Source organism: Panthera tigris, chromosome B1 (assembly GCF_018350195.1).
Source record: "Panthera tigris isolate Pti1 chromosome B1, P.tigris_Pti1_mat1.1, whole genome shotgun sequence".
Classification (NCBI taxonomy): domain Eukaryota; kingdom Metazoa; phylum Chordata; class Mammalia; order Carnivora; family Felidae; genus Panthera; species Panthera tigris.
The window spans coordinates 113,947,870-113,963,292 of NC_056663.1; the positions used below are offsets into that span (position 1 = coordinate 113,947,870).

General features: G+C 44.0%; 1 long non-coding RNA gene across 2 annotated transcripts; it reads right to left on the reverse strand.

The window, feature by feature from the left end:
- Positions 1 to 249: 249 nt before the first annotated feature.
- LOC122237699 lies at positions 250 to 11,095 on the reverse strand. 2 transcript variants are annotated; one of them, XR_006216306.1, is made up of 3 exons: positions 10,959 to 11,095; positions 2,823 to 2,977; positions 250 to 1,737 (listed from the first exon to the last, which is right to left on the reverse strand). It is a non-coding gene; the product is annotated as an uncharacterized LOC122237699 (long non-coding RNA). The 2 variants fall into 2 exon arrangements; XR_006216305.1 differs by having other exon boundaries at positions 2,823 to 3,048.
- Between the last annotated feature and the right edge of the window lie 4,328 nt (positions 11,096 to 15,423).

The following is a 15,423-nucleotide window of genomic DNA, read 5'->3' on the forward strand; positions in this document are numbered from 1 at the left end:
AGCACCTTTTCTTAATTGGTCTTGGGCATGGGGGAATAAGGAATAAAAAGGAGGAGATTACACTTGTTGGATGCTTATCATATACCCAGCGTGGTGCTAGATACCTTACAAGCTTTGTCTAATTTGTCTTATGCACCAGCTCTCTGTGATAGACGTGATTGTCACAATTTTACAGACCAGGCAACTGCGTCTCAGGAAAGATAAACAACACCCATCAAGTGGCAAGTCTAGAATTCAAATGCAGGTTTATTTCCCTCCAAACTCTCCTGGCCCTGCGCTGCCGTGGCCCATGGAGCTGAAGCGTGGGAGGGAGAGATTAGAGCATGGAGCCCACTGAAGCCCACAGTCCCCTTCTGAATTCACTTCACCATGTCAATAGGGTATGGGGCTCCAGGATGACACATAGTCTGCGGGGGCATTTCTCCTGAGAAACAGCCTGGGAGCCTCGTCAATCCCTTGTATAAAAAATGAAGTCAACACGTTCAGATGGTCATATACCCTGGGGGGTCCTTATCCTCAACCTACCTCTTAACTCTAAAGGTTATTTCACCAAGAGCATCCCACCAGTCCATCATGCTGCCCAGAGCTTTGAGAGAGGACCCACGATCCCCCTGGGGACCAAAAATGCTAAAATAGGAACAGGCCTAATCTTCCTCCTGGCCTCACCGTGACTTAAGCTGAAAGGAGTGGGGAGACCTGGGACCTGGTTGGTCAAGGCTTTCCATCCCCCTCAGACTTCCCTTCAAAAGGGCAAAGCCACTCACAGGCACCCACACTCTGAAAACTCAATTTTGGTAAGTGGCCTGAATCATTACCACAACCAAACCTTCTCTATGAAGTGTTTACAAATAGAAAAATTGTCCGGTTCTAATTCTGTTTGATTGATTCTGCCAAAGAAGAAGGGAAGAATGAAAGTCTGGGTAATCCACAAACTAGAAAATTGGTGTCTGATGAGAGCTGACGGTATCTTCTTGGAGGCCATGCAAGGCCAACAGCACTGGCCTACTTTTGTTTTGAAACCTCCCATCCCGGAGCCACAATTGCTACCACTTTGGTGGCAGAAGGAAGATGTTTACCCTTCACAAAGACAGCAAGCTTTCCAGCCCCTTCTGTAATCTCCCAGGCCACTAAGGGGCCAGCCACATGGTGTCGGCAGATGCAGAGAGGGGCTGGCAATTCTCATACCAGGAATTCCTCCGCTGTCCTTCCAGCATCAATTACAGATCGCCTCCTTTCCTTCCAGCGGCAGAGAACCTGAGGCTTCGCTCCTGACTCCCAACTTCCCACCCAGGCCTGACAGCAATTTGTAACCCCCGCTTACACAGGCTCTCTTACTGTCTGCATTTTTGTTTGGAAAATGAGCAATTTGCTGTTGGTCGCTTGGCTCCTCTGTGAAGTCGGCAGAAAGGACGGCTCACTGAGGGGGACAGATGGTCAGTGAAAGCAAGAGTCAGACCGTCAAGCTCATCGCCCAAGCCTTGCCCCCGCCTGGATCCCGTAAGTAGTTTTGTTACACAGGGTTGCTCTCCAGAAGCCGAGCGCCAGCTCTCCGTGTGTGGTATTTGCAGCGACAGAGAAACCAACCCAGAAGGAAGCGTTTTTTGTTGTCGGTCGTTGTTTTTTTTTGTTTTGTTTTGTTTTTTTGGCGAGATGTCTGGGAGGTCTGGGCAAATGCAGCGCCCTTCGGGCCAGCCACTTTCTTCTGAAAGACTGTCTTCTTCTTTGGAGGGATGAGACCTGGGAGTGAGGGAAAAGAGGTGGCAAAAATTTGTCCTAGCTCACACTCCAGGGATGAAACAAACCAACGCACTTGTCAAGTGATAAAGACACGGTGAGGAAATCAAAAACCACAGCCGAAGCTTATTGCCTCAACGGCTGCGACATTATCTCACCACTCATTTGGAACATATGTTCAACAGCAGGGTGAGGATTTGGGGTCTCAACTGTGCTCTGAACGCAGAGGGGAAGAGGAGAGAAACATTGCGTGGGAGAGGCCCCTGTGACAAATCCTGCAGAAATGCTGAGACCCGCCTTCCCCTCCCTTCTTCCTCCCGGTGCCCTCACCACCATCCCTACCAGATGCGAACTGTTTTGTCATCGGGACCCATAGTCGACACATGGGGCACTTCCAGCTACCTGTGTTCCACGTTTGCAGAGAGGATGTAGTCTCATCTCGGCCGCCCTCCCCCCACCTACCCCGGTCAGGGAGAAAAGGTGCAGACTCACACTCTTATCAAGCATTCAAACGATTTCATGGGAACACCACACTTTGTTCTATTCTGGCTTCCCTCACAAGGGGTGGGGGGCGGCACATCTTCAAACGCCCGCTGGCTTAAATGGTGACAGCTGCATGCAACGGGCTTGCTCACAGCCCGCCTGGTGCAATGAGAGATATAACTGCAGGGTAGGACTTCAAAGGCAGACCCACTGTGGCCATTCCAGCAGCCCGGGGGCTGCCGCCTCCAGTTGGTGGCTCTCCGCATGCAACAAGTGAGCCAAGGGAAACTAAGAAATTAGACCTTTCCCACGTGCACTGTGAGTTATGATGCAAGGAGGCAAGAGTGAGGCAGGAGAGGTGTCGAGGGCTTTCTGCAAAGTCCTAAACACATTTGTCCTAGACAGATGTTTTTGTCCTAGGTAGACAGATAGTGGAGAAGACAGGCTCATCATAGATAGCATGTTAGTCTGGCCAACACTCTTCCTTTTATAATAGATTATGCATCACATTTTAGAAGACAGAATTGAGCTAAAATGTTTATGTGTGTGTGTGTGTGTGTGTGTGTGTGTGTATCCCTTTCTCTGATGTCACCTAAATTACCCACTTTTGCAGAAATCACTTATTAAAAGTTGGTTTTATGTTAAAATGTCTGGTGGCCGTTGATCTTTGACTTAGGAGCCGTTACGGGAGAACTGTCACACAGAAGATTCCAGAGGTGACTTGAAATCTTCGGTTCCTTGCAATGGGTAGCACAGATGGCTGTTTAAGGAACCACATGAAAGAGCCACCGTGAAAGGTAGTCATTTCCTGTCTTCTCCATCTGGCAGGTCCTAACGAAATACACCCCAAGGAACAGACTCACTATGACATTATACGGATATATGTGGCTATTGATGCTTTGGCAAGGCTATTTATTTTGGTAAATTGCCTCCCTTGGCCCCACCACCCAGCTTAGCCCAATCACTCCTTTGTGCGTGTCAAAATCCTGACAGAACGTGGGCAAGTTTACATAAGCTCTCCGAGCCTCGGCTTTCTCATCTGTGAAATGGGAATGAAAATACTTTATGATAAATGCAATACGTTTGCTTTGCTTCAGTGAGGTTGAGTTGGTTCTGCAACTTAAAAGGAGCCTGATGATGAATAAATTATGATGTCTTCACAGGATGGAATGCACAGAATTCAAATGTGGGAATACGATACAACCGAAAATGTCTTAAGACACCAGGAAAATATTACACTGTGATTGTTAAGTGGAAAGAGCAAAGTTTCAGAAGAATAAATGATGTAAAATTTATGTAAAATTATTAACATAATGTATATTTTTTAACATAATGTATGTATGTTTTTATGTATGTTTACATAAAATTTATGTAAAATTATTAACATAATGTATCACACAGTCAGTACTTAAAATATGTAAGTCATTATCACTCTTACCTCTCCTTGGAGCCCAGATCCAAAACCATTCCCCTTATCTGATTGTCCAGACAGAGATAATCCCTCCTTACAGCTCCATATAGCCAGCCTGACTTTAGCATGTACGACTATATACCTTGGATTATTTTCATTTATGGTATGTTTTAAATGTCACCTGATAATAAATATTCCTCCTTCTCGTTTTGCTTCAGTTAGGCTGAGTTGACCCTGCAACTTGAAAGCGAGTCTAAATAATAAATTATTGCATAGGGGCACCTGCATGGCTCAGTGGGTTAAGTGTCCGACTTTGGCTCAGGTCATGATCTCGCAGTTTGTGAGTTCAAGCCCTCCATCGGGCTCCCTGCTGTCAGCAAGCCTGGAGCCTGCTTTGGATCCTCTGTCTCTCTCTCTCTCTCTCTATCCCTCCCCAACTCTCTCTCTCTCTCTCTCAAAAATAAACATTAATAAATTATGGTATATTCTTATGATGGAATATAATATAACCAAGAATGTCTTAAGACATGAGGAAAATGTTAATTTGTAACTAAGTGAAAAAAGTGACATGAAAACTGTTAAAGCAATAAAACAGACTGCCCCCCCCAAAACAAGTGTGTACCACACACACACACACACACACACACACACACACGCATATACACACACACATAGAGAAAGCACTACTAGGAAATATACCAAATAATAACAGTGAAGGTTATTGGGGCATAAGTCTGTACCTGATATTTTATTGCTTCTCTTCATTTTTAAAAAAATTTTCCCCTTTTTACTAATTAAGAAAACAAAAATTAATATGCTCTTTTTTAAAGGGCAGATGGTGAGGTATGAATAGGGGTAAAAAATAAAAATCAAGGGGTGAAGGAGAATTTCATGAATTTCCAACTACTTTTATTCACCCAGCAGATATTTTTAGAACGACTAAATAAAAACGAGGAGGCTGTGATAAATACTACAGGAGAAAACAGATATAAAACAGGTCCTGCCCTCAGGAGACTTAATATTTACTTGGGGAGTGAGAGTAGTGGTGCAGGGGAGCGGCAGAGGGGGAGAGGAGGGGAGTGATTTCCACAGCAAGAGCTGCCTGTGGGGTTCTGGTGTGGCCACCATGCTGGGGAATGGGTTCACAAAGAGGCGGGCCTGAGTGTTCCTTAAAGGCAAGATGGCTTCCTGGCCATGCTGATTCTCATGTGATTTTGGAAGTCAGGGATGGAAGGATTAAATTAAATCCATTCAATCCAACATTTTTATTTAAATCATTGATTTCCAATGTTTCCCCCACCCACTCTTTGTCCAGAGTTGCCAGCAAGTAGCAAAATAGCTTGAGTGTGAATTCCAACAACTTTTGGTTGCCCAACAGTAAAATGTCAAAAAGGCAAGTAGCAGAAGGCAAAAGGACGTAGGTCTGAACATCCTCAACCGGATTTTTCCCCTCACAGACCATTAAGGGTTACAAAATTTGATTTTTTTTAATGCTAAAATATTTTCAATTCTGGGTAAATTTTATGGAAATTAAGCTTTTCCTGTATTGTTTCTAACTAGGAAATTTATCTGATTTTCTCAAAGCTAATATAAGTAATTTAATCCTCTACTTTGTTCTAACCAAAAATTCCTATAGTCTCAGCAAAGCATCTTAGTGGAATTTAGTGTCAAGATATTCAAATTTACCTCATTTACAATGCAAAAAAAACCACACCAATTTGACCCAGATGGAAATTTTATTTGTGTCCGAAATTTCTAGATTCTCCATTCTACTAATTAATGGAAAAGTTGATAATCTCAAACCATGGCAAATCCAAATAGTTGCTTATTCCTTTGTAACACATGTAGGAACGGTGACAAGAAAGAGGAGTGGTATCCTTTTTTCCTTTTTTTTTTTTAAGTTTTATTTATTTTTGAGAGAGAGAGAGAGCTAGCATGAGAGGGGGAGGGGCAGAGAGAGAGGAGGACAGAGGATCCAAGTGGGCTCAGTGCTGACAGCAGTGAGCCTGATGTGGAGCTCGAACTCACAAACCATGAGATCATGACCTGAGCCGAAGTCAGACACCTAACCCACTGGGCCACCCAGCACGCTGAGGAGTGGTATCCTAACGATCCTTTAAAAAAGAAATCCTATCAATGCTCTCAGAGGTGGTCACATAGAAGCAGAGTAAGAATGTCAGTTGGTTGGAAACCCTAACTAACACAACCTACTGTATCAACTTAATCAAAGGTGGCATTTAGGCCACAGATTCACTTTCAAGATAGTAAGAGGCTACTTTGGTCAAGGCCAGAACTTTTTCATACTTCCCACTAACTCTCAAAACAGAGATTTGGGCTCTCATATGCTTTGAGAAGGTTCTCCACATCAAAAAGTTTACTACGGAAATACATATTTCTGGGTTCTGGAGAAAAACCAAGATATCAAACATAAATGAAGACATTGATGCCACCATTAGCCACATTTTGACCAGGGTTTGATATGTAATATTTGAAGGCAAGCACTCTTGATTAATTCTCATCTTCGTGTATAGTCAGGGTCAACAATGACATTCCAATGCTGAATTCATCCCAGCCCACAGTGCCAAATGGCCTCCAAACTGATCCAGTCTGTGGAGGCCAATACCCATGGCGACTGAATCCTGGTGGCAGTTCGGGACTAGTCCAGCCCTTCCCCCACCTCTGGGGATTCCCCCAAATTTCTGTTTCAAAGACAAGGCCAGAGGCTGCCTAGCACTCAGCCAGAATCTTGGGCAGATGCTGGAGGTATCCCAGCCCAAGAAGGCATAGATTTACACGGCTTAATCTTATCACCCCTTGATTTACAGAACTGAAACTAGAGCCTTCAAGGCAGCTTTCCGAAAACACTTTTTCAAGTCATTAAAAATATGCATAATATTATCAGTTGCCATTTATAGCTTCTGTATTTCTAGTAACTGGCATTGTTGCTACTCGAGGCAAGCCAGAAAATAAGCGTGCCAGGAACTGACATGGTGTGTTATGTCACCAAAACAAAAGAGCTCATACTGATAAATGTCAGGTTGGCTTCTTTGTGGGTTTCCCCCTTCCTTCTGCAAGTTGTAGCTTTTGTCTTCTTTTCCACTCTCAATATGGGGTGAGGCATTGAGCAGTACAAGAATCTGGAGTCTCTTTCAGAGATCTCTGCATGCTAAAGGTAGTAGGTGTATCACAATGTAAGCAGATACAAGAACTCTACCCATTCTTTCCTTTGTCTTAGATGGAGTAATCTAGTGAGCCTTTTAAACAACTGATATTCCTGGGAATTGTGCTCATCTGGTATATTCATCATGTGGAGAGGAAGAGACATGATCTTTTCTTGCCATTAAAGCCCTGGGTGGTCAGGGCCTCCTGAAGGAGGGGGAGACAGGAGAGACTTTCTCAAGTAGCAATGGACCAACAGAAATAGATGTTAGGAGGGCACATGAAAGCGGAGAGAGGATGGTGATAAAACTCGGAAAGATGAGGTTGCGGAAAGCCTCCCACCTACCATTCTCTCCCTCTTGGCATCCATCTCTTTCACCGGCTGATTCAGTGCCATGACATACAAAATAGGAAAAGACATTCTCTGCTGGGGCCATTTTCTCTGGTTTTCATCTTTCCTAAACCCAATACGCATTGCTGTTTTTGTAAAAGAGGAGCTTTTATTATTTTTGTTTGTACTGATTTCTGCTCTGGGTAGACGTCCACATGCTTCTTGAAGTGTGCACATATATTAGACATAGGCATCTACCCGCAGTGATAAACACTGCTAGACATTTACCCCGAATCTCTTTCCTTTTCTTTTTGGATACACAGCCAGAAACACTTTGGAGGAAAGCCACTCGCTGACCAGGAACACTGGCCTTGGACCCTTACGTGAGTGTGAAGTTAACTCCTATTGTGTGAAACCATAATACATATTTGGGTCTACTTTCGACAACAGTTTTAACCTAACTTAACAAACACAGCCTCAGTCACACTTTATATAAACACACACACACACACACACACACACACACACACACCCATCATATAAGCACAGTTATCTTCAAAGATCTTTTGAAAGTTAGAAAAACATTCAGTGCCCTAAGAATATATTACATCTGAAGACTATTTTCCAGTTGTCAAAGCACTTTGCCGTATACCTCTCATATAATCTTTCTGGCAATTTTGCAAGGCAGGTATTACGGTTTACAGGTGAGAAAATTTGGCCAAAATGGTGAAGTGGCTCTTACAAAGTCACACAGCCAGTAAGAGAAAGAGTTTTATGGAGGGCCTAGATCCAGATCTCTCTCTCTCTAAAGCTCTTTCCCTCTGCTTACCGGTGAACATCTACGTATCTTCCCAAAGCTCAGCTCAAGCCTCACCTCCTACAGACCTTCCTGGTCATCTCCAGCCCAGTTAGCACTGACTGTTCTTTTGTGACCCACGTAGCCCTATACATACATACTCTAAGGTACTTTCCACATTTTACTCTACTTATTTGTTCATGTGGATTCAGGGTCCTGAGTGAAGGAAGCAGCTTCTATTACTTCTTAGACCTACCACGATACGTGACTCTAAGTCCGACTGTCAGTATAGCACAATGGTGACTAATATGGCTCCAAAAGTATGAGAACAATTTGAAAGGAGGCTTATAATGGTGCAAAAGCAATGTTTCCTTTGATAGAATTTAAGCATGATTAACAAGCCAAACAAAATTTTAGAAGTTACATATGAATCAACTAGGTCTTCCTAATTCTGAAAGCTAGCTGGAACACAGATGATTCCCGTTTAGGCCACAATTGTTTTCATCTGCTTAGACTAAGTCAGTTTTGACAATGGGAGTGATATTAAGCGGTCCTAAATAATTCCAAAATGCAACCCTGTAAGTGAGCCTTGACATGAATATGCACACAAACACATCTAACCACGTATTAATGGGAAAAATATATATATACTATGGTCTCTCCATTTTTAAAAATCTCACTCTTTAAATATGTATATCTCTGCCAAAAGAGTCAAATGAAGATACCTGAAATTGAATGAGTCACACGGCCCCACAACCTGCACAAATTCGGAGCAATGATATCAACCTAGTGTCCACCTGATGGTAAACAACGCACTTTGTGGGTAGAGACTCGTTTCATCTCCATGAGCCATGTAAACAGTCAGGCTTAAATCTTGTAGGCTTAAATCCTGGCAGCAAAATGATCAGAAACGACTCCCACCTCTTTCTATCAGAGATTTAAGCCTTTGAAGTAATGCTCCAGCTTCAAGAAGGGAGCTGAAGTTAGAAGGGTACTTGTCTGCTGGAACTACATGGGAAATTCTCAAAGACCCACCATTTGTCATTCCCAGGAATAACACTGGGAAGCGTGAACAGAACTCCTGCCAATGTTAGTTTTCTAGAACATGCCTTGGGCATAGTTAGTGATAAAGAAAGGGGGGAAATCAACTGGTGAGCATTCCTGGATGAAAGACAAGATTCAAATAAGCTGTTTACCCTTTGGTTCCAGCGTTCCCAAACATCATAAAGATTTCAGCTCTTGTAAAAGGGGAGCCATTTGTTTACAATAGACTATTCTGGGGGGGTAGGGGGAGTAGGTGGGTCTCATGAGGCAAATATTTGACCATAGGAGGTAATAAAATTGTATTAAGCTCTCACCCCACTGCCGTACGTGGTCATCAATGTGATTAGCTCATTCGAGTCTATTTTAAGATCCTGTCAGGCACAAACATTAACAAGAACCTGGCATTTCTCCTTAAGAATATATAATCGACCTTTCAAGTCCATAATCTCCTTTATCAAAGCGGATGGCAGGGATTTATGCAGAAGAGTTTGCACACCTCTTTGATTTCAGCCCCCTGAGAACCCAAACATGCATCCCACCCAATCCTGTTTTATTTTCGCCATATCCTGTGTTGTTGAATGGGCCTCTTGTACAAATGCAGTGCGACCCCCCCCCTCCAGTTTTTTTTCCCTTAAGTTCTACACAAATCCTACATCAGCTTCGTGAAATGGGCAGTTCTTTTACATTCCTCGGGCAGACTTTAAAGGTCATAGTTCTTAGAGTTGGGGAAATCCGTTTGCATAGACAAGAACCCACACAGGGAAAGCACGAAAGCAGTCGCGGGACAGTTAAGCAAGCTGTGCTGGCAAACCCACGTTCCAGAAAATGATGGCGGGAGGTGAGTGAGAGTCTACAGATCTGGAGTTTCCTTAATCAATCACTCTACTTGTGTTACCTCTTTTATAACTAAACCTTCTGGCAAAACAAACGCACTGGCCAACAGTAGTACTCTTTCTTCCTAAAGGCAACAGTGAAATGGAACCCAAGGACTGCTGGCTACTTGGAGGGAGGAAGCAAGAGGACAGTGGAAACGCTGGAAAATGCAAGCAGACCATGGCCCTCCTGCCCCCATCAGAGCTAATCCAGCCATTAAAACTCCTCTTAGCATTTTCACTTCTGTGCTTTTACTGTTGAGCTCAACCCCTCTCATCTCATACTAATTCCAAACACCAGCATGTGAAATCGTTTTCTCTTTTCACATTCACAGAACAATGTTTCTCATAAACATCCACGTTTTAACTCTAAATTATCCTTCAAGTCAGTTCAGGTGCTAACAAGAATCCAAACCACTCTTTGCATGGGGCCGACTGATGTGCACAATCCAAAGACAGACACCAAAGAAGCACTCCAGCTCTGTTGCTATAAAACGAATAAATAGTGCAATGAACACAGAATGCATTCCAGAGAAAGCCTGCGCTCAGAGGTTAGATGCATGACTCAAAGCAGCAGGCTCCCAATATCAAGAGTCGTCGGAAGATTGGGGTGTTAGGCTAGGAAAGGGATTACATGTCATAAGAAAAAGGAAATTATGTTGATAATGATTCCTGGAGTCACTGCCAGCAACTTCAGCCAACTTGCCTGCAGCTTCATCAAAATGTGCCAAATGTAGTCCAACGCTGTCAGGATTAAGAACATTCTTCACGCAGATCAAAGGAAGACCCTCAGAATGATTTTTTTTTTTATTATTCAATACAAATATTGTCCCCTAAATAGGAGATCTCCAGGCTGCTAGGCTTGACACATATTAGAACAACATCCCAGGTTACTGTTTTAATGTGAACCTGGGGCTAATCCTTAATATCACCTGAGACTTTGGTTCACTCATTCATTGACTCTATTTGTTGGGCACCTACAGTGTGCAAATGCATTTTGCTATTTCTGTGCAGGAGCCAAAGCTGGGACACACGATGACATCGTGTTTAAACAGACTCTGATGGAATTCCAATCTCAGGCTGGTCACTTACTAGATGTGCTACTTACCCTCTCCAGGCCACACCTACCTACTTCAGGGGATGGTTGTAAAGATGAAAAGATAATGCTGCTGCACATAAGACACTTGGCAGAGCCCCTGGCACACAGAAGTTCCCAGTCCCTGTTAGCCAGCATTTAAAACCAAGACTTCTAGAGTATGGGCAGGTCTCTGAAGAAGAAGAAAGTTAGATAAGGTGTCCATCCAAGATCCTTAACACTCAGCACCTATTCGCTCTTCATACACACACAATCCTCATAGGACTCTCAGACCTTCTTGACGTAAATATTTGCAATTAAGTTTATTTACACATTTGTGCTCAGAATGTGTTTTACTTAAACAATCTGGGAAAGGAGTGAGCAGGGTGGGAGGTTATGTGAGGCCCACTCTGGACTGGCATTTGAGCCCCAACAAATACCATATTGTCCATGCGGAAAAGAAACTGCTACTGGCATCTCCAGGAGAGTGTTTACTTGCCTGTAAATTAGGCCATTGTCCATCTGAGGAGACAGTCAATCAGCTTTCAAGGGGGAAACAGAGGATAAGAAAATAGTTCTCTGTTACAGCCGAGAGGGTTCTTCCGTGCTCCCGGTGTGGTGTCCTAAGACAAATAGGAGCCCGTGGCTCTGTCCAGTAACCGATTTTCTCGACAAAGCCCTGGGCTCCCGCGCTGTGTCCTCGAGGAGCTACCTGCAAAACCTTCTCCTGGAGTGACGGACTTGTCTTTTGCAACCAGTTAGCACCTGCTCTTAAAACTTGATCCCTCCCTGGTTTGTTTCAAGTGGAGCCAGGGGATCAGGACTTAATTAGCAGTGATATATCTCGTACTGATCGGTTCCATCCAGCTTCCCCCCGGGGGCCCCAGATTTGTCTCTATTTGGAATTCCCGTGCTCGCTGGGCGGCTTGTGTTAGCAGTTATCTGGCAGGCGCGTCCCAGTGCGGCGGGGCGGTGGGAGGCAAGTCCCGGCCGGCGGCCGCCACTCAGCCTGGAGCCCTCCGCCCGGAGCCCCGCCCCTCCCCGGCTTCCACCCGCCCGGGGCCTGGCCCCCCGCCGCGAGACGGCGACCCGAGCCCAGCCACCGTCTTCCGCTAGAGGAAGGGCCAAGGAGTTTGTGCGTTTGCGAATGGCCCTTGGGCTGCTGCTGAAGAAGGGTGTTTTTTGGTGGGGTTTTTTCTTTTTTCCATAAGGAGAAAACGCCTCTTGCTCTGTACCAGCTTGAAGCCAAATAACATGTTTTGGCAACCATTATTTGGCAATTAGGGCTTCAGCTCACTGAAAGCATTCTTCCGTGCAAAATATGGCTTGGAAAGAAAACACTAAACCACATCTGAGTGAAAATATAGGAAGTGAACAAAGGGGTGACAGAGCAGTGAGAGTCAGGGATGGTGAGAGGCGAGGAGGTTGGAGGCCGGGCACACTTGGCAGAGGCCAGGCAATGACTGGGCGCCTGAATGTTTCCACAGCGCTAGCTCCCACTCTGGCCCGGTCCAGGAAAGGCCAGGGCCAAGCATGTGGGATCCTGTATCTTCGCGGTGGGCTTGCACTTCTTTGGCCCTCAAAGGAGCCCTGGAGCAGGATTTAGGCAAAGGTAGAGTAGAGCAGTGGAGCTGGGCGTACGGCCATGTTGTCTGGTGGGCTCACACGGGCCCCTTCACCTCCGCCTCCTAAAGGGTGTGCATCCGAGCCGACAAGGTGTAGGCACTTCCAGAATTGAAGCATCCTCCAGGGATGATAGCTCTTTTCTCCCCTTGAGCCTGGCATCCCCCCACTTGAGAGAAGGACATGGCCAGAAAAAGGAGGACTCTTCTTCCCACCTTTCCAGGACACCCACATCCTTTGATAAAAAGAGAGAGAGCAGTTAAGCAGAATATACTCCTTAATGGTGCAATTTGACAGAAATAAAGGGAGGTTGTAACATATGGCACATTGTTTCAGATCAACGCACAGCTGTTTTCTCTGTTAATTGAGATGTCACGAACATACCGTTCTTTCTTCTCTTCCTCTGCCTAACTCCCCAATTTTTCTGGTGGAGAAGTTTAGACAGGGTAAGATCTTGGATTGGGGGGGGGGTGGGGAACTGTGCCCAGCCAACCCTCCCACGTGAAAGCACAGGCTCCAGAGTGTGTTAAACAAACCCTATACTCAGGAGCAGCAGCAGCAGAGGGTGACAGAGTGAGGGCCAGCATGTCTGGTCTCACCTTCCTTATAACCCCAAAATGCCATCCGAAATTACACCAAAAGAAGTGTAAGTGAATTTCATTGGTGACTCTGACATTGCCAAAGAGGTTATTATGCATTACCCTATGAGTGTGCAAATATCCTATGAGCACTGTTTGGCTTAATTTTACCAGTGTAAATTACTTTTCCCTCACTCCTGGTTAATTTTCTGATAAGTTTCCTAAGAACACTGAATGTTAGCATAGGAATTTGTTAATCCTGGGTTTTTATGCATAGCCATTGGATGAACCATTTTTAGTTTAATCAGAAAGATTTGTCCATTTCTACATGATCGGTTTCTGTACATTCACTTGATAAATATGATTTACTCATTACAATGGCATTTCTGAATCCACCTTTCATTATATATAGTGTTGGCGTTTTCAAATCAAGGTATTAGTTATTTTGGTTAGCATATCAAATTTAAAGTTTCTAATGGTCATAGACTAAGATTTGAAAAAAAAATTTTAATTTTTATTTATTTATTTTTGAGAGAGAGAGAGAGCACTAGCAAGGAAAGGGCAGAGAGAGAGAGAGAGAGAGAGAGAGAGAGAGAGAAAGGCACAGACTCTGAAGCAGGCTCCAGGCTCTGAGCTATCAGCACAGAGCTCAATGCAGAGCTCAAACCACAAACCGTAAGATCAGGACCTGAGCTGAAGTTGGATGCTTAACCAACTAAGCCACCCAGGCACCCCAGATGGACTAAGATATTTAAATAAAATATGAATAAGAGCCTGTGAACTATCTTATAAATCTCATCTGATTTATAATTTTGCACAGACAATATCCTCACCTGTGTTTAAGTGTATGGAATCAGAATATTATCAGCTTTTTATCATTTGTGTATCATCCTTTCAACTTACTTAAATACAGGGTGGCAAGGTGAACCAGAGCATGCAGTCTTGGAAGAAAAATCTAGTCGGTTCAGCACTGGCCTTGCCAACTCTCTGTCCCTCTTTCTGTGGGCCCCCTTTGCTCTGTCTCAATGCCCATGACGTGGAAAAGTTAGAGACACTTGATGGTATGCCTGCACATTTTGGCTCGCCTTTCTGTTGAAACTTTTAGAAGGAGTTCTGCCTGCAACTGAGTAGGGATCCTGAACAAAGTAAAATACGTAACATTTTCCCTTTGGGCACTTAGGAGGAAAAATATTTATCTCCAGTATTGAAATCTCAAGGTTCTAAAAGAGTTAGTGTCTTTTAAAGGCACCTATCAGGACTCTATCCCTTTTTAAGCCAGAGACCTGCACTCGCATGGGTGTATTCTCACATAGGTGCCGTTCGCTCTTGTATCTATTGCCAGGAGTAATAGGAAAAACATATGACAGATCTAGGAATTTACTACCTATGTGTTTTCAAATAAATCTTTCTTGCCTTTAGAGATGGTAGCTATAATATCATGGTAGAATGCTGCTCTACCCCAGCAGAAATAGAAGTTGTGTCCTTTTTGCCAATATTTGAAAGGATCGCAGGAGTCAAATAGACAGTCTAGATTCCTTTCAGAATGATTTTTGAAAATTCATCACTCTTTGGAATGTCAAGAGCCATATAAACCCATATTGCATAGCGTAGGAGCTAAATAAATAATTGTTAAATGGATAGATGAGTTTTAGAGTCTGACAGACCTCACATACACAGCTTCCAACCAAAACTTTTGAGGTACTAGCTTTTTGTAGGGACAGAATTTCACCGTATCATTGAATACCGTTCTAGTGTATTCACCATTAAATAATTCAATACATGAGTCTGAAGAAAAATGTCCCTAAGATGTCTGTCTTCTTAATTGGTTTAAATGCAGTTCAAGGTGCCTTTTTCTTTTTAATTCTTTTTAAGTTTATTTACTCACCTTGAGAGACAGAGCACAAGTGGGGGAGGGGCAGAGAGAGAAGGAGAGAGAATCCCAAGCAGGCCCTGCACCCTCAGCACAAAGCCCAATGCAGGGCTCAAACTCATGAACCATGAGATCATGACCTGAGCCCAAGCCAGAAACTCAACCGACTGAGCCACCCAAGCGCCCCCAAGGTGCCTTTGTCTTAACATGCTTGTTGGTGGGTTACCTGCTAGGATGTTCCTTTGTCCACATCTCACAATTAAGAACATTACTATAATCACGCGTAGCATGGATGTCATTCATGTTCAACATTCTTCCTTGTCTGAAGTCACTCTGCCTCAGGATGATGCTGTCAAACACTTTGCTAACGAGGTATTATTGTTTATATTAGGCTAGCGAAAGGGTGCAGCAGTTTAAAAAATTAAGCTAAGGAAAGGAATGAAGGAT